The sequence below is a fragment of the Formica exsecta genome, unplaced genomic scaffold (genome assembly GCF_003651465.1).
Source record: "Formica exsecta isolate Colony F162 unplaced genomic scaffold, ASM365146v1 scaffold33, whole genome shotgun sequence".
Lineage (NCBI taxonomy): Eukaryota > Metazoa > Arthropoda > Insecta > Hymenoptera > Formicidae > Formica > Formica exsecta.
The window spans coordinates 445,919-473,206 of NW_021850553.1; the positions used below are offsets into that span (position 1 = coordinate 445,919).

The 27,288-nt window shown below is 40.2% G+C and overlaps 1 protein-coding gene across 4 annotated transcripts in view; it reads right to left on the reverse strand.

Annotated features, from left to right (window-relative positions):
* LOC115238270 (protein turtle) overlaps window positions 1-24,096 on the reverse strand; it is a 212,694-nt gene extending 188,598 nt beyond the window's left edge. For all 4 annotated transcript variants that reach the window (XM_029811939.1, XM_029811938.1, XM_029811937.1 and 1 more), the window contains exon 1: window positions 23,610-24,096. The gene's annotated coding sequence lies outside the window, so the exon portion shown is untranslated. The remainder of the gene's footprint in view (window positions 1-23,609) is intronic.
* Between the last annotated feature and the right edge of the window lie 3,192 nt (window positions 24,097-27,288).

The following is a 27,288-nucleotide window of genomic DNA, read 5'->3' on the forward strand; positions in this document are numbered from 1 at the left end:
ATTCCGCTAATTAAAATATGACGCGACACCGTATGCGAAATCGCGCTTGTAAATTCGACCGGAGGCGACATCCCCCGATATCGTCGCTGCGCATCGCATCGGCAGCGTCATCGTCATTGTCGTCGTTCTTGCTATCGTCAATGTGTCGAATGTCTGGTCGATGTATACAACGATGCGAGGACGGTACCGGGTTTTTTTTTTTTTTTTTTTTCGGAAATAGATCGGTACCGTCAGGAGATATCAACCGACTTTGTGACTCGTCGATAGTAGACTCCTGTCAGCCTTTGTCAGCGTGTGCTACCAATCAGCACGATTTACGGAGATTTTCCACATGCCGGAAATAATCCGCAAATCTCTGATTGACACTTCAATTGAGTAAATCAGGCATCGATCAGATGGCCAGAGATTGTTATAATATAAGTTAATAAATAAATTTTGTAATACAAGTATTCGATTATTGCGGTCCAACAATAGTCGACGTTGTAATGAAATACTTGCAAGCGCTTCAGAGTTAACGAATTACCGTTTACATCATGTTCGCTATATATTTGCGCAAATCTAGGATAAAAAAAAGGAATTGACCGGCATTGAATGATGAGATCGTCGAAGTCTGTACCTACGTGATATTTGGACATTAATTTAAACGTGATACCTGCTTTTACAACAACAATTATTACCGAGTATTTTGTCGGCGACGACAACAATAAATGCCTTAAATATACGATAATTAAACTAACTGTAATTAGATATTGTGTGATAGCCAATAATAACTGCGATATTTATGAAGCGTAATAGTAAACCGATACATTCGTTTACTGGGGTTTACCCGAGTGTACAATAGATATATTATAGATTCGGCACTCTGAACATGATTAATATGCAAGCGAATAATATAAATTTAATGATACCGAAAATACCCGCCATCTCGCGATAATGCAGTATACAACATGCACATAATAATTATATGCACTTCGCTCGATATGCTTTATAAACTACGATATACGGGCCGAAGCTTTTTTCGATGAAACAGCATTTCCATTCTCTTTTTCTCTCTCTTTTTCTCTTTCTCCCTTTAGTATTATTTGCTTTACGATACGATCAACTTCAGTTTTTTTTCAGAACCTATTGACGTTGACATGTCTTTTGTACCTGTCGTGTATACAATATTTTGCGACTAAAACATTTTCAGCCCGCAATGCATTTTCTGCCAGAGAATCGCTGTTCACCGGGTCATAAATTTATAGTAAACTATCGACTCAAAAAATTTTAAGTATTATTGGCAGCGCGAAATTAACAGAGGCATAGGAATCACTGATAAAAGCGGAAAATCCATTTAACTACTTCTCTTATCGTGCCACCCGCGCGCACGAGAAATTAACAACTTAAAGTTATCAATCGCCCGAAATAACCGGGAACCCCGGTCTTGGTATCTCGTTTATCGGCCCTCGTAAATCACCGCTGCTTTATCGTTCCATTACGAACTCATAAAGGAGCGTCCGCTGTAGCGAGAGGTAATCCTATTGCTTAATCCTCGTGCTTCCCGCGTCGCGATCGAAAGTTCGCGATTACGGCAAGGTCCGCCCTTGCTCCTCTCTTCGGTTATCAACCTCGAGATGTCCTCTTCCGACAACAAACCGCCTTTGTCGGATCGGCACGTGCGGGCCACCAAACGCTGGCAAAGCAAATTGCCAGGGTTTGTGACACTCTGAACTCGACCACGCAAGCCGCTCCGCAAACCAAAGGATACTTCCGGCGCGTACGAGAAAGCAGCGTTCTTTGCAAGCAAACACGTACGTATCGAAGACCGCTTTGCTTTCAGGTCATCGATATTTGGAACAGCAGTAGCGTAACTGTTACAATGACTCGAGAAAAGCCAAATTTCGAAAGGATCCGTAATCGTGATTCTAAAATTCGTAATTTTATTTCTCACATTTACTGATTATAAATGATGTTAATATATTTTCCTGTCACATTTTGATTCCCTTTCTCAATGTATTGATAGATGAATAGATCTTTTATATTTGCGATGTCAGGAAACCACGGAACCGCAGTCCCGTTCGGCCATTTCTTAAGATTCGATTTATCGTTTCCGAGCATTGCGGCTCACAGCTGCGACACAGATACGTGCAGGTGCAGGTGCGGCCCGGGTCACATGCTTCTGCCGGACACGTGAATTTATAACGTCTTCGGCGCGTTTGCGAACTGTCTGATTCGACATTGAGAAATGAGGGTAGAGGAGGGGAATAAAACTTTTTCTCGCCGGCATTTATACTTTTTTTTTTTTTTTTTTTACATCGACGTTTTTCCTGTCTCGTTCAAACCTCCGTCAAGAAATTCTGCCCGGAAGCGGATTTATGGATTCGTAAATCGCTTTCGTAGATTAACGTTCGATCTCGCGTCCGCAAGCGAGCGCGTGTGCGAACGGCGAAATTTTTCCTCCACCGGAGTGGAAGACTTACGAGAGAGAAACGGTTATCGCGGTTATCCCTACCGCATAAGATAAGAATACATTTTTTTTTTTTTATTATTTGGCTTAGCGATTCTCGTGAGAAACGATCGATGACGAAGCTGTGGATAATGGAGTAGTTGCAGGACTCTCGATGGTTACAATTCGAGTCGTCCGTTGCCAAGCTTTCTACGGCGTCACAACGACGTAAACGTTTATCGAAAAACCATCTACTCGTTAATTAACGACTGCAGAAGTAACGGGAACACGATGAAGTTGCGATCGTGCGAAATATGTGGGAGCACTGTCCACCCATTAACTCGCTTATTCTCCGGAAACAAAATTCGTATCTTTTGCAGGATATATTTTCTAGAACATATCGAGGCCAGCGAATTCGCGTATTCCGGAATTTATGGAGAAGTTGGTTTTTCAAACAGAATAATCTAACGATACGCAGAAAAACTTTTAAATTTTTCCTCAAAATGTAGGATGTGACGAGAAATCAAACGATAAAAATACCTGCAGAAGTTTTTAATACTATCTTCTTGTCACTAAAGAAAACATATATTTTTAATTAATTAAATTAATATCTTTGAGAAGAAAATGACACCTGTAGCAATAATTATTATATACGCCAAATTCTAGCAACATAAAAATCCATAAAAATGAAATTTTCACATAAGAGTTTGTATGCGTAATTATTGTGACATACGATTACAAACTTTTATATAAAAAAATACTACAATATAAAGTAATTCAATGTTTATAAAAAAGTGAAATAAATAATTCAAGATATACGAGTATTATATACGAGTATTATCGTAGTATATTTTAACTACTGACATATTAATGCTGCAATGCAAAGCGTGCTTTAACGCGGTTGGCATATAAAACTTGCGCGCGAATAGAATTTCATTCATTACAGAATTTCATTCATGCTACACAATGTTTATTCATACATTGCGTCATACATGAAATTGTAATCAGTCGAATTTTATCATGTTAAACAAATTTTAGGAAAAAAGTTACAACTTGTATATCAGTGCAGAATTATCTATTTTTGAATATTACCTGCACACATCGCGCGGCATATTTATATAAATATTTTCAGTAGTTATTTAATTTTACGCTTTATCGAGACAATGACATTGAATTCGGAATTCGCCAACATACTTCCTCGAGATGCTGTAACAAGGACCTAAGATTACACGCGCGATGTACGTCCGTAACTCTCAAGCCACGGTGTATGTAGAGTACCTACAGGTATTCGTTGGCGGTGCTCTCTGAACACCGGTTCACCTTGGACGTCTCTCAGGCTCAGGCGCGCCTCGTGTAAGCCTCGTAGAAGCATCAGCTTGGTCTTAGGACATAAGGACTATAATTCGATCAGGGTAGCCGATCTTAGGAGAAGGGCTCCGGGATATTTCAGTAGGATAGACCGATACGCCCTGACACGATACATAATAACAGAATATTATATCTCGCGCGATAGACGCTACTAAATAATAACATGTCCGCCGTGAATTCTAATTGATGCAAGTCTAAAGACGCTTGTGTAATATTTCATGATTATCGGCTGTACATGTTAATACATAATTATCAATACACTGTGACATAATGGTAATATGATAATGCATCGAAATTTTTTTTTTTTGGGTCTGTACCGTGACTTGTAGTATTAATTAATAGATTGACCGGCAATGTCAGACGTGAACTCTTAGAACGGAGAAGAGATATACAACCCTCACAGTTCCGTAATTTCCTATATCCTGATCCTTCATCAAACAGCCTGTATATCAGATAATAGAAACCCATAACAAACAATTGAATGAACGCCGGAGTGATAGGCGGTCGAATGTGCGGTATGCGGGCGAGACGTGTCGGGCATTGCCAAACTTTGGAGACCGCTGTCAGAGGCATCGGGGCGCATTTCCGTGGGTCCGGTCGACAAGAGTTATCATCGCGGAGTGATGAGAATCCAATATACGGCGATAAGCCGTACGCTTTTTCATCGGGCGAGCAAAAAACAATGGGAGGAACGCCTAAAGGATCGCGCGGGCGAGATAAAAGCGTTGATGTGATGACATCGCGACGGGTGACGCGACTTGGAGAATCTCTCTCTCGTCCGATCGCAGGCGACAAGCCACTCTTAGGGAATCCATCTACATCGAATAAACACGATATCGATGTCCACCCCGCTTGGCGCGCAAAGTCTGGTATTGTCTCGGAATTTTGCCGCCTTCGTTCGTCGTCGAGAAAAAAACGACTTATCCGCGAGCGGTTGTTATTCGCACTTGAGCAATGGATCGGCGAATATCACGAAATTCTATCATCGCGGTGAATTTTCTTCGATATATCGCGTATTACGATTTGACGAAAATATATCGGTATATCGATAAAATGACATTATGTAATATAAAATACAGTTCTCGCGCCGTAACCAGACGCCCGAATATCCAAGATATATCCTTCAACACGCTACAATACTCTTAGTAATAACTCGTAGCAATACCGAAGTTTGCTCGGTCCAGCATGTCCCCGGATGTCAACGACACAACAAGCTTAGATTGTGCTTCTAACTTCGATATTGCGTTCACCACTATCCAAACAACACTGCTCAACGTTACAAGCATCGCAAAACCGTAATATAAATTGATCGATACGACAGTAGCGCGTCAATTGTGTCGGCCGACGGTTCGTGCGATTTTGAAAAACCGGTTTTTGAAACAGCGTCTCCAACGATGCGTTCGACAGCAGTCGAATGCAAATCCTAGTTTTGCCCCTCGAAGCTACGTGACGACCTTTCGAGTTTCTTCCACGGCGCGGTTTCGCGTTCCACGTGCGCGTAATGTTTCGCCCAGACTTCGTGTTACGAGTTACGGTAGTTTCGAAGTTCAAAGTTGATTGTAAATCTTGCACAATCGCCAAGTTTTATAAAGGCATACGATCTACAGTAATGTCGTGCGAATGAAGACTAGCGTTTAAAATCACTCGACACCTCCTATTAATTACCATGATTAATCCACGTGTCCTTCGTGCGATATTTCGTAAGAGAAGGAATAGAAATTAATGACTCGCGATTAATGGCCGAGATAGAATAAAAGTATGCGAAGAAATGCCATAGTTGTATCTTTAATTCGTGGCTTAAACAAACATGCGCGAAATTACGTCGTCGATTTGGCAGCGATTCGACGGATAACTCAATCCGAAGCCGATGAAAATACGACGCGATAAACGGATGTAAAATCATAAAACGATCGTCTGGCAAAATTTCACATCGGCAATGATTCTCTGAGCGTTCGGGGGTCACGACCGCGCCTTGAGGAAGCGAGCTGATCGTTCGGGAAAGTGAACAAACCACGTTCCATCCCCACTACTATGGCGGAACCAAGGTTCTCCCTTTGCTCCCTTCCCGTCAGCATATTCCTACCATCCACGATGGTCTCGCAATTCTCTCCAGTCCCTCTACAGCATCTTCTCTCGCTTTGGTCGACTCGTCCCTCACCTCTCTTTCTCTCTCTCTCTCTCTCTCTTTCTTTACTCTTGCGCTTCTCTTCCTTCCTCTAAAAAATCTCGCCCCTGCGACCACACATCGGTCGTATACATCTCTTTTCATTACGTTGTATTCGAAACCGTCCCACCAACCAGCTCTCTCTCTTTGTCCTCGTCTATCCCACTCCGTCTCTCGATCTAACTTTCCGACGCTTCTGGAGAATGATCCGGCTATGAATTCGAGGACGGTTCAAGAGAGACCGGTATAGCGAGCTCCTCGTAGGACCGGTAGCCATAGTATGAGTAATCCTGACGGCGTGTTCCTATGTTTACAAACACGGACGAGTTGAAGAAACCGTGAATGGAGTAATACTCCCAGAGCCCTTCAGATCCGATGCAAACGGATTTCCTCAATCTAATCTTTATAAATGGACTTTAACGGTTAAAGCTAAGAGAAATCTTATAGTTATATTCAAAAATTGGGTATCTCTCTTTTTTGCATGCTTGACTGAATTGCCTGCAATATTGGTCTGAAAATCGCTAGTTCAAATTAAAGCTCATCATTAAGCGATGACGTTTGAATATGCATACTTTGCTTTTGTTATATATTTAATCTCGGACATGACTTAATCATCATGCCGCCAAAACGTTTCATTTGACTATGGAATTATTATCGAACGCTTCAGTTATCTCGTGTTAGCACAGGACAATGAATTCGAGATTAGTCGAGAAATACGGGCTCCGCCTCGAAGCACCGAGGCTCATATCCAAGTCTGATGTTGGATCTAGCGGAAGATGAGAGAAAGAGAGAGGAGCAAAAGAGGCAAGACAGGGGAAGCGAAGACAGCTCGTTTCGTCAGCTCTTCACAGTTAGAATAAGAAACTTACTTTAATACATTGATCTCGAGATTAACGGATGTATCGTGAAACAATACTTGATAAATTAATCATGAATAGAAATAATAAATTCAAGAAATAATAAACAAAATATACAACGCAATCTTGACAAAAAAATTTTTTCCGCAAAAAGGAATATTCACCATTTAAGCAAATCTTTAATTATACATCTATATTGAAGGGAAAAAAAAAGAAAAATATTTGATGAGAAATTAAGCAATGCTTTTCCAGTTTCTCTTCTCGTAATATCGAAAGAAATTATCGCTGAGAGAAATTACTCTGCTTGTTATTTCCATTGTGGACATGCCATTTGTATTCCCTGCCATGATAGTATTCGGTGCAACGACGAAACGTTTGGGGCGCCGGTTGATATCAGCCCGGCTCTTCCGCGCTCTCGTGTGGACGGCACGAACTCACTTTAATCCATTGATCTCGAGATTAACGGATACCCCGAGGGTCGTCGGTAAATTCCTCTATCAGGGGCGAGAAGGAGCGAGGAATGCAATACCGCAAAGACTGCGGTATCGGTCGGCAGGGGTTAACGTCACTGTGCTAAAGCGGCGAAACGTCGACGAATAATATCGATCAAAGGTGCATTCGGCTGACGACTTCATCCACTGAAAAGCGCAATTTACCTCGAATAATCAAATTAATTTTTTTTTTCACAGATATAACACGGTTTGACTGGCTTTCTTGTCTTTGACTTTAAAACGTCAAGTATCGATCATTACCAGAAGTCTATAATTTTAAATAAACCGATACACACATAATAACCGTTTTAATTATAGAATAAACTTGATTCTCTCGAAAAATCTCAGACGCGAAACTCTACGGCTATAATCTTTATGCCCTTGGTCAGAGGTTGAGTTGTGTGAAAATAAATTTGCATGTAATTGCCACTTGTCAGATATCCTGCCAGTATATTTCGTTATCTTGAACAATCGCGCACGAAACATGAGATTTATAAAGTGTTGATCAAATATGAATTTTTTTTTACACAAGAAATCACAATCCGATTTAATTTTACGGCTTTTACACTTGCTCGCTAGCGAAAGGATTACTTTTCTGAATATTAAATACAAATAATGCAGGAACGTCGCGAAGTCGTGGATTTATGATTTCAGAGGGAAGACAGGCGGCTTAGACACAACGTATATTATATATCTCTTTGCTATATATAAAACTTATATATATAGGCTATATGTAAGACTACACGGTGAGAAAAAGACAGCATCATCCCTGCAATGATATGATTTCACAAGAGAATCGATCTAGATATTATAAAACCACATCCCTTGTGCGCCGAAATATATCCTGTACGTGTTCGGCGACCATACCTGTCAAAGGTGTCTCGAAGAAGGCATGCAAGGAAAATGGCCTAAAAAAACCCGAGCCTTTTAGAAAAGAGCAGGGCAGGATCCTTGGGATCCTCGGGATTGGGGTTGGACAGCTCGATTTTCCCACGAATATAACGCGCGGGTCGGCAATGATTTGTCGGGTCGAATTCGCGTTTCTCGATAGGTTCCATTAAAATCTGCGGTCGGTGATAAATAGATAAACATATCAAGGGTCCCTTGTCTTATCTCATGGTAAATTTATCTGGCAATTAAGTCCATTATAGCAAAACCAATTACGATATATTTCCATAGAAACACGCGCTTTGCATTTGATTGGCTTCAATTCTATTGATCGGACGGATTTACGCGGGGACGAACTTCTGCCATTACAGATTTGATCTGTATTGCCTAAAACTGCAACGATTTCACAAACAATAACGGGAAAATGCACGAGGCAACGCCTCGTATTGTTCGATGCAAAATGTTTCCATTGAGTTATTGTGAGAACAGGGTCGATTATGTCACTTGATAAGTTCATGAGTAACGTATGAATGAACGTAAGAGCCGACCATAATTTATGACTTAGGCAAAGAAATGTGTTCTGCCTTCACCGTTAGCAAGTAACCTGACACATATACAAGAAGGAATGTAAATGTGCCTTCCCATTTAATTTTATTTTAACGACATCGGATACTCGAGATATCTCGATCAATTCAAAATGAAAATCACAATACAAAGGCACGGTTTTTAAATTCGAAAAAAACAAATCTACAGTTCGAATATTACAAACAAATCGATTATTAATATTAATATATTTCATAAAAAGCTAAATAAAGTGGATTATAAACAGCAGTATATTATAGAAGTTTAATAAAGTATTACATATATGTACGAAAAAATACGTATATGTGTGTTCTACGAAATAAAGAGAAGTCTCGATCAAATTGGCGTGCGGTAGAGCAAGTTCCGTAGCGCGAAAGCACCTATCTTCGCGAAAACGCTGGATACAGCAAACTTTTGTCAGTTGAACGTCGGAATTCTGTCTCCGCAAATTGCATCCCATTCGGGATTATTTGAAATTCGCGGAAACTTCTACACCCGGTATAGCTTTCTCGCTGGTATCGCGCCGGAGTTCAATCAAATCGAACTTTTCATACCAGTTTACTTCACATAAGTCTTTTCTACTTTTTCAAAGCGTCCTGCTTCAGCATTAGAGATTGTATGGATCCTTCTTCTTCCTCGCTTCTTGCATCTTCCCTCCTTTCTTACCATAACTCACAATCTTTCGCTACCGGCGTCTGACACACCTAACTCAACTCCTACTACTTATTACATCTTACTTCTTTCTTCCCGTCCGCTTTCACTCTTTGAGCTCGGAACGAAATAAACCGGAAGAGTCGCGCGCGTATAATCACACGCGAATAAGAGAAGATGACGATGCCGACCCGCCTGAATTCCGTAAAATTACTGAAAATCGAGATCTGTTCAGCCAGGTGAATTGGTGCAATTGCGGAAAAATGTCTAGTCACGTTTACGCGCGCGCACGTAACGAAGCGGCAGTAGAGGGTAAGAGGGTTGGTTGCCTCTTCTATACGTAGGAAGGCGCTGCGCCTAATTCGACAAAAAGCATTTGCCGTCGCATAGCAGTACGTGATTGCATCGGCGCTCTCTGCAAACGCGATTCGATTGCTTGAAGATCGTCCGTAATCAGGGATCGGAGCCGCTGTAATTGCGAAGAGTCCGATTGAGAGGCGCGGCATAAAATAGTGGGATAAATCAGGAACAAGCATTTTGCGAGAACCATACGTAGGAAGGCGCTGCGCCTAAGTTGCAACGAAAGAGAGATGAAATTATTCGACAAAAAGCATTTGCCGTCGCATAGCAGTACGTGATTGCATCGGCGCTCTCTGCAAACGCGATTCGATTGCTTGAAGATCGTCCGTAATCAGGGATCGGAGCCGCTGTAATTGCGAAGAGTCCGATTGAGAGGCGCGGCATAAAATAGTGGGATAAATCAGGAACAAGCATTTTGCGAGAACCAGCACGGATATTGAATTCTCGTACTTCCACTTTCGCCCTCTTGCCTCTCACGTAGATTAACGGAATCTCTGACAGATGGTAGCGCGAGACGCGATTTGCGTGCGTTATGTTGATATGCAGACGCGTATACATTTCCTCTCGCGTGCTATTCGTTAGTTCTGAATACCGTGCATGTTCGAGGAGAAGCGTTTCCGCATTACCCTTTTGTAATTGCAAGCTAGAATGCAAGAGCCAAACAAATGCGTATATGCGAACATTACGGAAATCATCGAGAAGTGTGTAAATATTTTTATTGACTAATGAGGTGGAATAATTAATATATTCATTTGATTCCTTCATTATCGATTCCCAATTCATTAAACCAAAGTAATAAATTTACTTGATGCTTATCCAAACCTTCAATTGTATATGAAACTGGCATGGGAGCAATATAATACGCGCGCCTGCACATTATTGAAAATTAAAATTATCCGGGATTGCAACATAGCGAGAGTTGACTATGATCTCAAAGCCGGTTTAATTGCGAGCCGGAGTAGCTAATTGAATTGTTAACGTAATCAAACAATTAACGTACAATCTTTTTCAGGTGCCGTTGGCGAAGAGCCGTAAAAGCATGAACATGTGTGTGTGTGTATGTGTGTGGGAAATCCTCTCCATGGGTTTCAAAACGCATGCATATTCACGAAAGGTTGCGCGATAATGTTGCATCGTGCATTAGCGCAGAGATCGTTAATTCCATATTTACTAATTGCATCGCAGTAGATCGGTACAGCGACAATTTATATCACCTACAATTAACCGTGAATTATTCGGCCGCGGGTATAATCGGCTTTAGGCCGCGCTAAAATCGGCTATTACCGCGAAATGTTATACGTCAGCGAAATGACTAATTGTTATATAGGGAAACATATGTGGAAGAAGTTTAAATTTGACGCCAAGTTCGATCGACACAACTTTTGCGATATGTCTCGGCAAAGGATATATTTATATATATACTCTCTTGAAATATTAATAGAAATCATTTGTACCCTTGCATCTTCTTATGATCCGTCATTAATTGTGATTTTGATCGGAAATAATATGCCTCGTAAATTATAAAGGGGATCTCACTCCCACGTCTTCCGCGAATACACCAACTGTCTCCCGATTGCTCGAAACTCCCGTCAAGAGATGACGTTCGAGCACGAAGATCAGTCGTTTGCGCACCGTTTAATACAGGTGCATTGAGACCTGTCCGCATCGCGCTGACGAATTACGTCGCTAAAGCTGACTGTACCTGAGCGCGCACGATATTCCACGCCATTTGCAGGCAGTAAGAGCTCCATTGCAGCAGTCAGCGGCAATGCACAAAGTTAGACTAACAGACCGTACGAGACATAGAATCGACTGCCGAAATAACCGCGCGAGTGAGCAGAAGAGAATAGCGCAGGGAGGATGAGAGGATGATGAATGAGAGGGGGGCAGGGCATTGAAGGAGGGTAGATGGGCAAGAGTGGAAAGATTTCTGTTATTTGACGTAATGATCTCTGCGGAATGCGGCAAACGCTACCACAAGCGTGGAATATTTCTCTCTCTTGCCAGGATTTTACCTGCTTTTCTCCCGCAGGTTTCCCGCCCACGTCCTCCGGCATGGGCGTTATTCGGATTCTTCATTGATCCGCAAAAGATAGGACGAATTAGCATGTTGTTTAAGACGAGTCGTTTTTTAATGCTAATTGCGACATTTATCGTGAATGGGATCAAATAATATATGAGGCTCGAAACAATAAAATCCAAACTAAATTAAGAAATTTTATTTATCCAGATTGACTGTAAAAAAGGACCCTATCTTGAAAATGAATACCGATGTTGCTGGGGATATTACTATCCGATCGCAAAGTTAGAGGGAAAAGTGATAGCAAATGTAAAAATTATGATGCTTTAAAACTGTGAAGTTATTTTTCTCGCGAGAGGCTCGAGAACGTTTTAAAACTTAGTAGCCATTCTGAACCACGCGATACGTTTCTGTGATAACGAGTTTCATGGCGAAAACTTTTATTCTTGACTTCCGTATAGACCGTGCGTTTCATAATCCCAAAGTCACGATAAAGTAGAGGATGCTTGAGAAATTCTGTACGAATGGAAATTAACGTTTAAAGCGAGGAACACCGAGGCGTGAAACGAGGCGGCATCTGAAACACAATTCCCGCCGAGAAAGTAATCGCTTCGTAGATCTCGTTACGTAAAATGTATCATGATGTTAACAAATTTACGTGGACCCTTCCGTAACGCGAGTCCGAGAGATTTCTGAATTAGTAGCGGCGCCTTCGAATTCTCCATGAAAGGCGAAAGCACGCGCCATCGCTACGTACAAGTCTTTCGATACCGTTCGATAAAAATACTTCACGTAACCAAATTACCCACCACCCAACCCACCGCCGTTTCTCGATAAACGTGGAGGAACCTCGGTGTCGGAAATCTACCACTGGTGAGAGAAAGGGAAAGATGAAGGCAGGGGTGAGAAAGAGAGAGATGACGCTATATGGCTCTTCTCAATCGAGAAAAGTGCCTTTCGCGAGGATTTACAAAGAGCTGGGATAGCTTTTTACGCTCGAGAAAAGACGGATAATATCGATATTCGCAAACAATTGAAATAATAACGAATAATTCTCTCTGACGTTCGATGACGAAAAAAAAAAGAGAAATATCCGTTGAGATAAAGTGAAAGAATTCCATGGAAAGTGATTACACATTCGTGTTACATTCGTACGAGTATAATTGTTCCACTATGGCGTGAAATATAACGCTAGTGTTTGTGGAAACTCGAAGTTTCTCGTTGAAGTTAACAAGAATCCGCAGAGTGTTATTAATTCGTCAAAGTAATTTCGCGTGGTAGATGTGCTTCGAACGATAACCGCGGCAAACCGACAATGCCGGCGTCGGCGCGTCCCGGAAAGATCCTCTGGGAATCATCTTCGCAGCACAAAGCGCCATTATCATATACATGTTCATACGCGGCAGTGAAATTTCCTGGATCGCAACGCGAAGTGAGGAAACATTGCGCGCGTGACGGCCTTGAGCGCGCGAAGCGAGGGAGATGTCATCTCCTGTGTCGACGCTCGGATGACTTTAACTGCTTTCTGCAATCGTGCGAAGAAATTCCTCCGAGTCAAAATATACGGGAGAAGTGATATTCGCCCGTGATATCTATTGTACGATTGTGTATAAATTGTTACAGTTTCTTCACTTCTTTTTGTAAATATATCTCACCATTTTTTAAATAAAATTACGAATCTTTTTTGTAATAAAAAAAATAATGTAGAAATGTAAGCTAAAAATTTGCGAAAAACTCTTTTAAAAGATAAATTTTTTAAGAACTAAACTCGTGTGTCCGAAAATAGTTTAAAAATATAATTAAATAAAATACACAAAACTTTAACATAAAAATCGTAATTTCATATTTGATGCATTTTCTAGAGAATATCTCCTAACGCGGATCTCCTAACGCGGATATTGCATGCATTCTGACACATGCTTCCTTGTTCTACTGGACAAAGACTACTCTTCCATAATAAAACAGGATTAGACTAGAATCCGGAAAGGATTCCTCCATTATCTCCCGTTACTGCCAGCCATGCGTGGCTCGGCTTAGCGCTTCGCACTACTGGGTGTCAAGAAAGTTTCGATGAAAGCGATCGGTGAGACTTCACGAGGCAGGCAAGTAAGATACGAGAAGGTTAAGACCCGTCGTGCCTCACGAAGCTGGCCCAATCACGCAAAGTGCCCTGCTTCCGTATCCCTCTCTCGTTCGATGCATCGCAATACGTACGTCTTAGCTCACGAGAGAGTACATTACACACAAATATACACACGCGCGCGAACACCATCATTCGCATATATATGAACATCTGCAAATATGTGCACACACATACACGCACGATGTATACTGGCATAAGCGGGTAGGCAGGCCAAGCAGGTATCTCAGTGCAAGCCTCCATTATCGAACGAGAGGGAGCTCTCGAAAAGAGCGAGCGAGAGAAGGTGACGGCGGAGGCTGAAAACCGTTCTCTGTACCAGGCACCACCGGCCCTTCGGCGAAAGAATCAATGCGATCACCCTTCGCAACCCGCCAGAACATCTCCTCCCCTCATCCTCCGCTGATCCCCCTCCCATCTTCCTCGAGAATACCCAGAGCCACCAAGATCGAGGTACGTGCACGATGTGAAAAAGAGCTCGAGGAACCGCGCGGTTTACGTACCAACGAATTTCCATTCTGATTCTGTGAATCCAATTTACATCGTGGATCGCTCAAGTGGAAACAACCGGTGAGACAACAAAGCGCCGAGCCAGATACCAACCCGAGCGAACCAACCGCGGTCGATCGTTGTTTACCGGAAGAAGAGGCGGAAGAACGATCGCGAGTTATGTGACGTGATTCCCGCGGACATGGTGTTAACTTTAATCAAAACTCACTTCCATCTCGCGTGCGATTCGAGACAACTCGGTTGCATGTGGATAGGACCCGCTGTTATAACAGATATTTCGACGGTAAAGGAGAAGACGGTGTCTAAAGAATAATGAAGAAACGAGTGAATAGTTTCCAAAGTGAAATAATAATTTAAAGATTAATACTTCTCTCTCGTTGTGCTACGATAATTATTATAGTTGAATCATGAATATAGACAATTAATTCACAATTTTGACTTTTATTATAACTTTAAATTAACTTGTTAAATTACTTAAAAGTCTCGTTTACAAAAGTTTACAAAAAAATTCTGAAGATATTAGATTGAACTGTTATTAAACCGAATATTGCACGGTCGCATAAATCATTCGATATGACAAGCCATTTTGTTTAAAATGACTATCTACACAGAAAAAAAATAATTCCTGTCGTCGATTTATTTCTCCGCTGGGAATCACGCCAGTCTGAATCACGTGGTCACCATGTGCATAGCATACGTGGTACGGCAAAACTTGCGAATTTACAATATTGATACGGCAATTCTTCTCGCAGCGCCAACTGCAGTAGCACTAGAATCTAAAACGACATATCCGAATACTTTCTGCGACATACTTTTCAGTTGCATCGACTGAATCTGTCCCACTGACAACTAGTCTCTTTCCGTTCCAACCCCTAATAATCGAAATTAAACTCTCGCCCAACACCAGAGAAATACTAGCCTAAACTAAAATCTAAATTTCTTACTGTTCTTTCTCAAGCGCGAGCAGTAAAAAAAAACACAAAAGATGCTAAAATAGATCTTTATAAAAATAAAAAAGTTAAATTGCCAGTTGATATGAACGTTACATAAATGGCATTTTAAACATTGCGCAACTAAATTCCCGTTATGAGTGTACCGTCACAAAGGATCTATGCACAATAGAAAGATTAATCGCAATTTTAACGGAATTTTAACAATTGTGTAAGCTCCTAGCATTGCAGAACTGCAGTTTGCATTCATGCGTAAAGACGCCCCCGACTGCGAGCATTCAAATAGATGGACAAAAAAAAAGATAGATCCACTTTTTCAAATATTACAGCTAAGTATAAAAACTGGTCTTTGTCATATCGTTATCTTCATTCTTTTCACATTTCTATTTTCGCGAAATATTCTCATTGAATATTTCTTTCGCTATATAATATTATCGTATTTTTTAATATACGTTTTGCTTTGTGTGTGCGCGTGTGTCGTACATATTTCCCTTTATATTTAATATACTTTTATAGAATTTATGTATTTAAAAAATGGATCTCTCTATATAACTTGATGTTATCGGGCTTTACAGATATTTTATCAATTTTCATCTCAAATTTTTGAGCCTGGTCATCAATGTATCCGTGGCAGTAGCGAAAGAAGACCGCGAGGCGCGATATAAATCATTTAAAAATTAAAGATAATTATATGTATAGCAGAAAAAGCAGTTTGTGCGCATCGTCAGCAAACTACGTTTCCGGTGAAAATCGGCGTAAAACGGCGGTTCCAACAGGACTGTGGCGTGATGTATCGGTCGCGAGCAGACGACGCTGTTAGGAATCCGAAATCAGGTGAAACGCACGATCGAAGTCTACGTGACTGCAATGTGCAATATCGAACCAAGTTCCTATGTTATCCTTGGTACAATTGAACCGAGGATATAGATAGCGCCTGGCGAAGCGCACCTGCCAAATGTGAGCCGCGCATTTTTCGATAAGTAGTCGATCTTTCACGCGATGATATAAAGAAATGCGAGAGAAAGAAAAAGGAGTAAAAAACACACACGCAGACGAATGTGGTTGCGTTTCTAAATGCGTGTAATCTTAATCAATTAAATCTGTTTAATCTTCTTCACGTAAATACACGAAATATAAACGTCTCTAACTAGTCGTGACAACGACTAAACAAAGGCAAATAAAGAGTTGCATATTTTTATAGGCAAAACTAACATAGAATTGTGCAAAGTCAATAGTGGAATAGTGGATGAACGAGCTATATATGGGACCGCGTGTGTTATTCTCCGCATAGTCGAACGTATGCAAAGTAAGCTTCCGAAGGCAAACCACGAATTTCGAAAGCTGATCTCTAGCAGAATAGCGCGCAGAGAGGAGGAGATGAACGAGCTATATATGGGACCGCGTGTGTTATTCTCCGCATAGTCGAACGTATGCAAAGTAAGCCGAGGCTTCCAAAGGCAAACCACGAATTTCGAAAGCTGATCTCTAGCAGAATAGCGCGAAGAGAGGCGGAAAGAGAACAGCAAGATAGATGCATGGGTTTTGTACCTGGTGCAGATATCTTTGTCGCTTCTCCGCGTTGCATGTTGTCGAGAAATGATATGTAAATAAAGAAGATATAGAAACCTCGTTTGCATCTATATTGATAATTTGTATTTAGATCCTGCATTGAATAATCATACTTGTGCTTGATTAATAATAATTGCTTAATTCATTCAAAATGGAAAATAAATTTTAGAGGCAATTAAATAATGCAATTAAATATGCAATAAAAATTGCATCGCTTCCGGTACATTACTTTCTTAATATGAGCAATAAAATGCAAAACTCTTACTATTTTTATTAGAACAAATAGATGGTAAAGGATAACCAATAGATGAAACTGATGTCATATTAATCATCTCGCTGGTAAAAGAAAAAAAGAGAGGGAGAAAGCATACAAAAGCTGCTGATAGCCGTATCATTAGCTGAATTCAAAGAAAGCGCTTTCGATAAGATAGAAAAGAAGCAAAAGCGCTTTCAGCTTTTGTTTAGCGGTTCGTTGACCAAGACAGATGTTGATCATACCGGAAGTCCCGGTATAGATCCACGGCTTAGAAAGATCTTTCAGTCGGGCGGATGTCGTAAGATGTTAAATGATGCTGAAAATACCAGGAGCATCTCCTGGCTATTTCAAACTGTTACTCGACAAGAAGGTAAATCTTGATGAGACGAATACACGAAGAAGTCGCGAGGCGGAGCTATCACGTTCTCGCTTTCTCTTTCTCCTATTTGCTAGCCCGCTTTTACGTTTCTGACGTGGGCAGAGACGAGCTATCAATAAACATTTCCTATTGATATGCAAATCTCAATGAGAGCACCTTCGCTCGAGAGCCAAGTAACGACCCCTAAAACCAACCCCTTCCCGTTCGCTGTCCCTCGTCGGGCAGAGCGACCCATAACCGATATGCCTGGATGATATTCACTCAGGCTCGGTTTATGATCCACCATGAATTAGAAATTTATCGAAAAGCACAAATTCAAACGCGATATTAGACAATGTCTAATATCGTGTCTCATACTTGAATACTTAATCAAATATAATAATATTCGTATATTTTGCGTTACGTTGTTCTTTTTACTTGGCGGAACGTCAATTTAGAAATCTTGAACTTTATTCTATACAAATATAATAATAATACGGTCACATCGACGACGATAAAAATGAAATTTCTGTTTTATTTTGTCAACTTTTAAGTATATCTATCCGAACACGAGAAACAGTAATAAAAATAATTACAAATAAATTAACGCGTATGGTGAGATTAAGTAATCAAGATAGTTTCTAGGCAGATAGGTACGAGTAGAATTCCGAGATAAATTGAGACGATATAGACGCAAGAGTTCAGTGTGCAAAGATTAAGGACAGACACCCGCGGCATTCTATTAAGTCCCATTCCAACTGCTCCTTGTTCGCCTCTGTGTGATCTCCCGGTAGTCGCCCAGTACAGAAGCTTTCTTAAACTTAGATTACTATGTACTTCGGCGCGAAGTTCATAAACCTTAGCACCTGTAATCCGACAGCCTTGACAGCAGAAACGACCGTATTCCAGAATTGAAGATCCCGACGCCAGCAATCAACATGACAAAGTTGAAAAGGATCATCTCATCAAGAAGTATTATCAGTCTTGTAATCAGCTACACAAGACAAGTTTCTGTAACGTTTTACAGTCTCTTCTCTTGTCACGACAAGAAGCTTATTAGCCACGGCTAATATACAACTTTAATTTTCTTTATGAGAACACAAGCTTTATGAGAGGGCTATGTTTGTATAAAATTTCTCACGTAATAGTAAATTAATTTCTGCATAAGATTCAAGTCTTGCCACAACAATTACGTCAATTAAGATCACTCTGTGTTAAGTAATATTTATTTGTCGCATTTAAAATAATTTGATGAAATGAGAGTAAACGCATCGTTTCTCACATATCCCTACGCAAACATCAGGTTACCGCACGATATCACTGTAGCGTGACATTGCCGTCGGGCATATTCTCGAAACCGGAAGCCGTTCCCGGAAATATGCGTCAAGGACGCTCTTATCGTGCATCCCCGGTACGAGGCATTAAGTCGAGCTCAGGTGCACGTGAAGTAGGGTGGGAAAATGCCTAAGAGGCGAGAGGTGCCTTCCTCACCTGTCGCGCTCGGCTTTCCAACGAATATGCACCCTCCGCCAATTTTCGTCCGTCCTCCGTGTCATCGTCAAGTAGGAGTTGAAGCAAATGCCGCGAGTAGTCGAGTACAATGAGTTACCCGGAGCTGCACTCCGGCCGCAGATACATTGAATATGCATAAGGCCCCTGGTCCTGTCATCGCTACCGGAACGTACGTACTCGAATTAGATTTCGCGTAGGTTCTTCGAGTCCTGCTCGCAGCCACTTCTCACAGATACTCGAATGCACCTCTCGAGTTTCGCCCTTCTCTCTTTCTCTTTTATCATGCTCTATCATCTCTCTTGACCGAGGATGCTTCGTCGGGTTTCGACATTGCTTTCCTGTATGTTCTAACGAGCCACAAACTATTGGACACAGAGTGTCGACTAATTATCAGCAAAATCGAAATATTTGGAATCGAAAGATTGGATGAAGTCAACGATGCAAATTGTGTTGATAATTGCAAAATAATTGCGTACCATCAACTGAGAAATGTTTGTACCTAATATCTTTAAACAAATATCCGATCGATTTAAAAAAAGAGAAACTTGCTTTATTTTTTTTTATTTGATACTGATTTTTATAATTCAGATTTTTGTATTTCAAAAGTTTTTTCGCTCCTGATATAATTATTTATATAGTTTCATACTTTTCTGTAAGAGAGACACAGAGACTTTTTTATCTCTTTAATCCGCGAATACAAAAGAGCCATTGCAGAATTTGTGAACGCGATTACAATTCTGAAACGCACGCAGAGACGTCACGCCAAGTACTCGCATAAGATAGGATGTAATCTCCGTTTCCTCTTGCATAGCAGCGATATATTTTATCAAAAAACGCGCGTCTCGTCTGAAAGCCTCATTTTAAAATATTCAAGTGTTTAAAGTGATATATTAAGTAAACATATTTAATATTTAATGTGTGCTTGGGTTTTAAAAGAATTAAATCTTTTTTGTGCGATATTTTTAAAGAGCAAATACATTTTACCCAAGAATTATATATTATATAAGTTGCACGAATGTATCACTAGGCAATGCAATCTAAAATATTATAAATAACAAATCTATTTGCGAACAAATAATATTCATTAATTCATTATAATATAACCGCATCGTAAATAAATTGTTTAAATAGCAGCAATTTATCTCACTTGCATTGATAAATTTTCGAAACCCAATTTGCAGTATCTCCGTTCAATTATACCACCGAATCCTACGATATTGCGCGATAGTCTTCTCGAGTGTATCTGATACTGCAGAACTAACTTCCCCAAAACGAGTTCGTATCACAAGATAATACATCTAGCGCCATAAAATAGACCAAAGGTGAGGGAGAAGGAATTTGCTAGCATAAAAAAAAGAAAGAAAAAATATGAGAATGCACGATAAGAGATATGGAATCATCTAGCGCAAGTAAAGAGACAAATTATTATATATATTATAATCCCCTTAGAATGTGTAAAATTAACAGTTATAAATGTATTATATTTTATTTGCCACAATTTTTATTCGCAAAAATATAATTAACAAAGCAGCTTTTAAACTACACGTACCTTTCAGGTTTAAAAATAGTCATTCGGCTACTCTTTTCTCGCATCCCCAGCGTTCTCATCCAACGCCCGTCAGACTGCCTTTTTTCATGTCGGAAAAACCGAAAAAATATTTTTTATACGACCTATCCTTTACACTTTACACGGACGCAAACGAGCCGTTATATAACTGGATTTATATACGTGGCAGAACCGAAATGATATACGGTCGCATGGGCAGGAAAGATTTCCGCCCTCTCGCGTTTGAATCCCTCCTTGCTCTGACATGCGGCAAAAAAATGTCCGACTCGTTGCACTGCGTGTTTCGCGCGTTATGCCGCGCGTTGTTTCATTCTTTAATGGGATCAACACACACTAAAAGGTAAAAGGACGATACCTGCAATGCGATAACCCCTTGACCGAAAAGTTTAACAAGCTAGAATTATACGAATTATTTTAACAATGAATCGCGTGAATATTACAAGAAATCCCGAGACTACACCATTTAAACTCGTTATTTTAGCATACAATTAGTTGAGAAGTTGCAATAAATATCATTACTAATTCGACGGAAAGACGAGTCATGCGTTGGAATGTATGACAGAATTCAGTAGCGTATGTTTAAAATTCAAAACTAGACATTTTCCTCGTTGCTTTTACGCAGGGATATAATACGAGCAATAATTGGACCGGATAGCCATATGCGAGTTCCACATTTTGAGATATAAAAGGATTTATCGTAGAGTTTCTCCCGATATTTGTAATCTTCCTTGCAATCTGATTTCCCGGATGCTCTGGAAAATCTGTACTTTTTACCAAAGTCTATTTCCTGCATGGCCTACGGATCGAGCGTCTATTGGCCTTATACATAGGTTACATATCGTATAAAGCCCCTATATAAACGTAAATATTTACATAGAAAGAAGGCTGTGTGCGAAAATATATACACATACAGGGGCAAGAACTTCGTCCCTTCGATGCACACAAGTTTGCCTTAACCATTTTGCGTTCGCGATCAAAAGAAACGAGATTGTATTTATATCGTATAATCTTTTCTTTGCATTTATGTATCAGATAAATTTTCATATAATTTCTTTAATTATTCTTCTTTCTCTGTAATAATGTGTTCTAGATAAAAGATAAAGAATATTATTTGTCTCTCCAAATTGAGCTAGCAATTGCGCGAAAATAGAGTTCGTCGAACCGTCGAGAAAGAAAGCGTGCAAAACTCACGATTCGTGATGTCGAGTCATCACGGGGTGAAATGGCGACGCGTCGTCGTGGTCTCGTTACTTCCAACTCTTATTGCAAAACGAATTACGCATTCGCGTGTCACATTAACGTGCTCCCATTCGTTATACTGTATATACGCGCAGTGTCGCAACATTAAACATTAAACAGAACAAGGTCTAAAAGGTGGATAGACCGGATGAAGTCTAAAAATGGATAAATTTCATGGCGAACGAGAAGAAGTCCCATTGGCAAAGGAATATCGATTAACTCGTACAATGTATTTATAAGAGGAATTAAGCCCTTTCAAATTCGTCTGTATTCCGTAATAAAACTGCTGCAGTTAAGGTTCACCGTGGCAGAAATAGCGGCGTACAATGTTTTATTAACAAATTGATAGTTCCGGGACGCAATTTTCATTCGAGGAGAAAATATTACACACGTCGCGATAACAGCATCCTTGTTACATACGCATCTCGCGAGAGTTATTGGAATTAGAAACCCCCTGATATTGATCACGCTCCTTTCTGCCCGTGACGCAAACATTTTTCTATTTTGACGATACGACGGCGAAAAATATCGCGGACGGACGCGTAAACCGAACGCTGCCGGGAATTTACGATGGTGATAACACTGAGGTACAACTATCAATCGTCGGCTATGCGACCCTTGACAGTCTCGGCAATCTCTTTTTATCCCGCGTATCTTTGCGATCTATCGCGACGTACTTTTTCCATATGCTTTCGTCACGCGAGCAAACGCTTCGATATTGAAGCTCACGACGCGATATTTTTGATCTCGGACGATGACCTCAGATACGATGACCTAACGCGATCACAAGCGTCACTTGGGTGTTTACACGGGCGTCAATGTTATGTTGATATAATTACGCCAATAATTTCCACACATATCTTGCATAAAGAACATAGTTTTAAAGGCAAATATTTTTAAAGACAAATCTGGAAATAAAGGATTAAATACTCGGCACTTTGTATGTGTATCTATTTTCAAAGATAATATGAGAAGTTTATAGACGTCTTGTTTAAAAGCAGGCATTTTATTTAATTCGTCGTATCTCTCAATACTCAGTAACGATACTCGCAATTTATATTAAGATTTGCTCTGATGTGTTTTTTTCCTTCGCAATCACATATCTGTCATACTTTTTTATGCTAAAATTATAATATAAACATACAAAAAGTCTATAAATTAATCACGGAATATACAATAAAAATGACAAGAAATTTAGTCATAATATATACATGATATAAAATAATTTCGTTCGAATATTGATCGACGTACACATGTAGAAATTAATTTGCCAACGATAATAAAAAAAATTAACTACTAAAAAAAAAAATAATAAACGAAAAGAGAGAGGATGAAAATATAATTCACGCACCAGATATAATTAACGCGACAATTAACGTGTCGGATATAATTGCGTTCACATGCGGTATACTGCTCCATTTTGCTAATCGCGCGCCCTTAAACGAACGATACCACCTGGAGCTCCATATAATCGCCTTGCAATCCAAAATCTGTACATCGGCAAACTATTTTATACACGGTAAATCAAAACACGATACAAAGCACCGGACATTTAACGCGTCAAAAATATTAACATAAGTCCTTTATTTCATCAATCCTCAATCCTCAATTTCATGATCGTAGACACTCGTAAATTTATAGAAAAAGAATCACAAATAATCGTATAAAAAAAAGGAGCTAAAGCTAAATATATAAGACTCACCAATGAAGTTGTCTGCGCAGTGTCCACTCGTGGATTTTTGTGGACAGGCCGTCGAAAAATCCGTAAAAATCAACAAAAGGTCACTGAATAAAACGAGAATTCACGGAACACAAAGAGCTCGTTCGCACAAAACGCAACCGCAACATGTAAAACGCTTTACGCCGATAAAACGCGAGGAAGGAAGGAAGGAATGCGGGACGCGCGCGTGACAGCCGCGAGGGAACAATTCGCTTAAATGGCGAGCGGTCTTCTCCCGCGCTCGCGACGAGGCCAATCGGAGCGACCGAGAATAACGCGCAGATGAGGACGCGTAATTTTTCGTATTTTTCACGTCGAAAATGTTTGGGAAATGCAGGGAACGGTATGTGGGTAAACGGAAAGGTAAAAGGAGAGAAAAAGAGAGGACGGTGAAGTCTGTGCGCACGCGGTCCGCGTACGAGGGAGCTCCGAAAGTACGGACGCGACCGACGAAGTACTTTCTCGTACGAGGTTCTGCCGGGTACTGGGGGTAGCGCGAGGTCGCGCTATCGAACGCACTTTTGCGCGCCGGCCAATCGGCGCCACCGGCGCGCGCGGCGTGACCAATCAGCGCCCGCGCCAACGGCATCGTCGTAGCGCGCCGCGACGATTAAAATTGTGCAGCGCGCGAAATCCATTAACCGCGTTTTTAATTTTCAAATTAAAAAAGACAAGGAAGAGGTACGAGGAATGTTTTCCTTCCCAAGGATATATTACTGTCTCCCGTATTTTCCTAAAGCAAATTGACAAACATGCAACGGCAATTTTAATTTCGAATTAATTTGTTATAAAGCGTTCCTACAATATATGCACGAATAAGACCATGAAAAATATTTTTAATTAATAACCACGTTCCCATTACGTCATTGTGCACAAAGCAAATAAGATATACGGCAAAGTGATGCGAATGAAGGCTAATATCATTATAGAATTATATTCAATTCACAAAATCAAATTCGCTCTTCCTATCCATTTATCGCGTCACAAATATAATTAAAATAAAATTCACAGGATTGCAAGATTTATTTTCAGTTATTAATCCAATATATATTTTTATATACTATTTTATATCAATCATTCCACTTGTCATCAATAATTTACAGTTTATGGAGCAGGGACTCTCTTGTTAAGGTAGCGGAGTTGGACACGCGATAGTGGATAGATCGATGGATATGCGATGCTATCCCTCGGGCAATACCCAAGATGAGATTGCTCTAACACGTATTAACGCTTCTAATTTATGCGGGTCCGTACGAGATCGCTCAAGCCACACTCGGCTCTCCTGCCATAGTATCGCGATCGGCCTCTCTACGCAAACAGTTCAGCGCGTCGCTATGATCACGTTGATCAAGAGGCTCAAAGGAATAGGAAGCACGTAGAAACCCTCAAGTATCGTCTACAATATTGTCCCGGGGGAGTAATTAAACCTGGTTCGCGTTCATTAGATACGCCATCATTAACTGCAATTTTGTGCTTATTATTTGCTTTTGCAATATAATATTGTATTTAAAATAATTCTTTGTGCAAATGTAATGATGAGATCTTAAATATTTATAAAATTATCATACACGCGATATTTATATATTAAAATTAAAAAGAGATTATTTTTTGATGCATATCAAAAGACGATGCATATCAATATTGCATTTATCGCACTTGTACAATTATATATTTATTTGTTACAAAATTTATAAAATTCTAATATCGTGAAAAGAATATCTTTATCTATACAATATCCGCGATAGAAAATATTTTATCAATTTCATGACTCTGCTTATGAATATCGTATAATTACGATAAAAATGAAGTAACATGACGCATCGTAGACGAGATTAGGGTTAATTGCCTTGATGGCGTCTCTCGATCCGTGCTGAAATTACAATTATCAGATGGCACAAAGGGACACGTTTGACGTATTTAACCAGAACATCCTCGAGCGATGCGCGAAATACCCTTAGATCGTTATTCTCGGGAAGCAATTAATTTCTGTGGAACGTTTGATCTAAGGCGCGGGTAAAAGACTAAGCTTTAAACTACAAACCCCCCCTCCCCCCCCCTCGCGATGGCAAAGATATTGTGCTTTAATTAGACGAAAGAATTTCATTCCTCGATTCAATTTCCACGGTGCGGCGCGAACGAGCCGCTCTTGAATAATCGTTAGCAGAACTTTCGCGCTTTGCCGGATTACCATACTTTCCAGCAATAAAAACAGGACCCCCGTCTTCGAAGTGCGCCCTTTACCTCGTGGAGAATTTCATTTTTCTCGGCGAAACGATCTTTCTCTCTCACTCTTATAAATGCGTCTCTATAATCATGCTAATCGCGCACCATTCGCATGGGTTAAAACTAACGAAACCAGCGAATAAAATATATATCGAGTTCGTAATGTAATATAAGAATTATGATTCTTTGCCAAACAGAAATAAAAATATAACCAGAAAAAGTTTTTAATCGTTTCTTTTCTTCAAAGAATACTATCACATTTTTTTTTGCATAATCACGTATGATATAATATCTATTCTCGTATATTTTATTTCGAAAACGCAAGGATGCTCATTTAATTGTATCATGTAAAGATACTTACATAAAAATTCCTTCAACGCCGCAATATTGCAAATTAAAGCGATTAAAGCCTGATTAAAGCCGATTATCTAATTCCTCTCGAGTTTTGTGGACGGCTGCCGAGCTGAGAAAGAAAAGGGAGACGCGCATTCCGTTTGATTCGCGAAAAACGATCCGTCTTCATTACTAACCGCCACATCGTATATCTTGACAGCGATAATAGCAACGGAAATGCGCGAGCGGTCCAATCGCTTATGAAAATCGCAGATAATGACTTCCCCTGTGCGAGAGTTCAGTAACTTTATTCTCATTATCTTCTATCATTTCGTTCTTGCTGAATTATCATAACAATACTCGTATCTTGTACCGTTCGCGCACTCCAAATGTAATGCACATAGTTCACATTGCAAATCTAATTTATTTTGGGATTATTTGGGCTTGTGAATCATGCGATTGATAAATTTGACGCGCAGTGGAAAGAATAACAGGCCGTCTAAAGCTAACTCCTGTGATTTTCTTCCTCAGAAAAAGAGAAAGAAAGAAAAAGAATTGAAAATGAACTTGGCAAGCAGTACAAGAGGCTTGAAAAGAATTAATCTTCGTCTTTAATCTTTGTTCTGAACGCTGTGTCAATAATCGTCTTCCAAAGGCTAATTCCGTTTCTTTTCGCTTAAGGTTGCTTAATCAGAGACGCGAGTGCATTGATCAGTGCGCCTTGAATGAACTTGAGAGATATCAAGCGAGCCCGGGCCGATTACAAATTCAAACGATTATCAAAGACTGGTGCAATAATCTCCGATATCCGAACAAGCCCTTCTTGTTATTGTGATAGAAACGTCGATATTCGAGCACCTGCCGCGTATAATCTCTGTCAAATCCACTTCATCCATTTGAACGAAATGTAATCACATCTGAATAGTCTCGGTGTGTAACAATCGATCGATCACGCACGGCGAAAAGATTTGCGGTCATTCGTTGGTCATTGTTATGACTCGCGTCAATGCCCGCAATTTAGTTTCTATTAGCGTGCGCGTATAACATTAAATGCGCGCGCGCTTATTCGATAACGGGGAGCACGTCGGCAAATAAACTTCGGTCG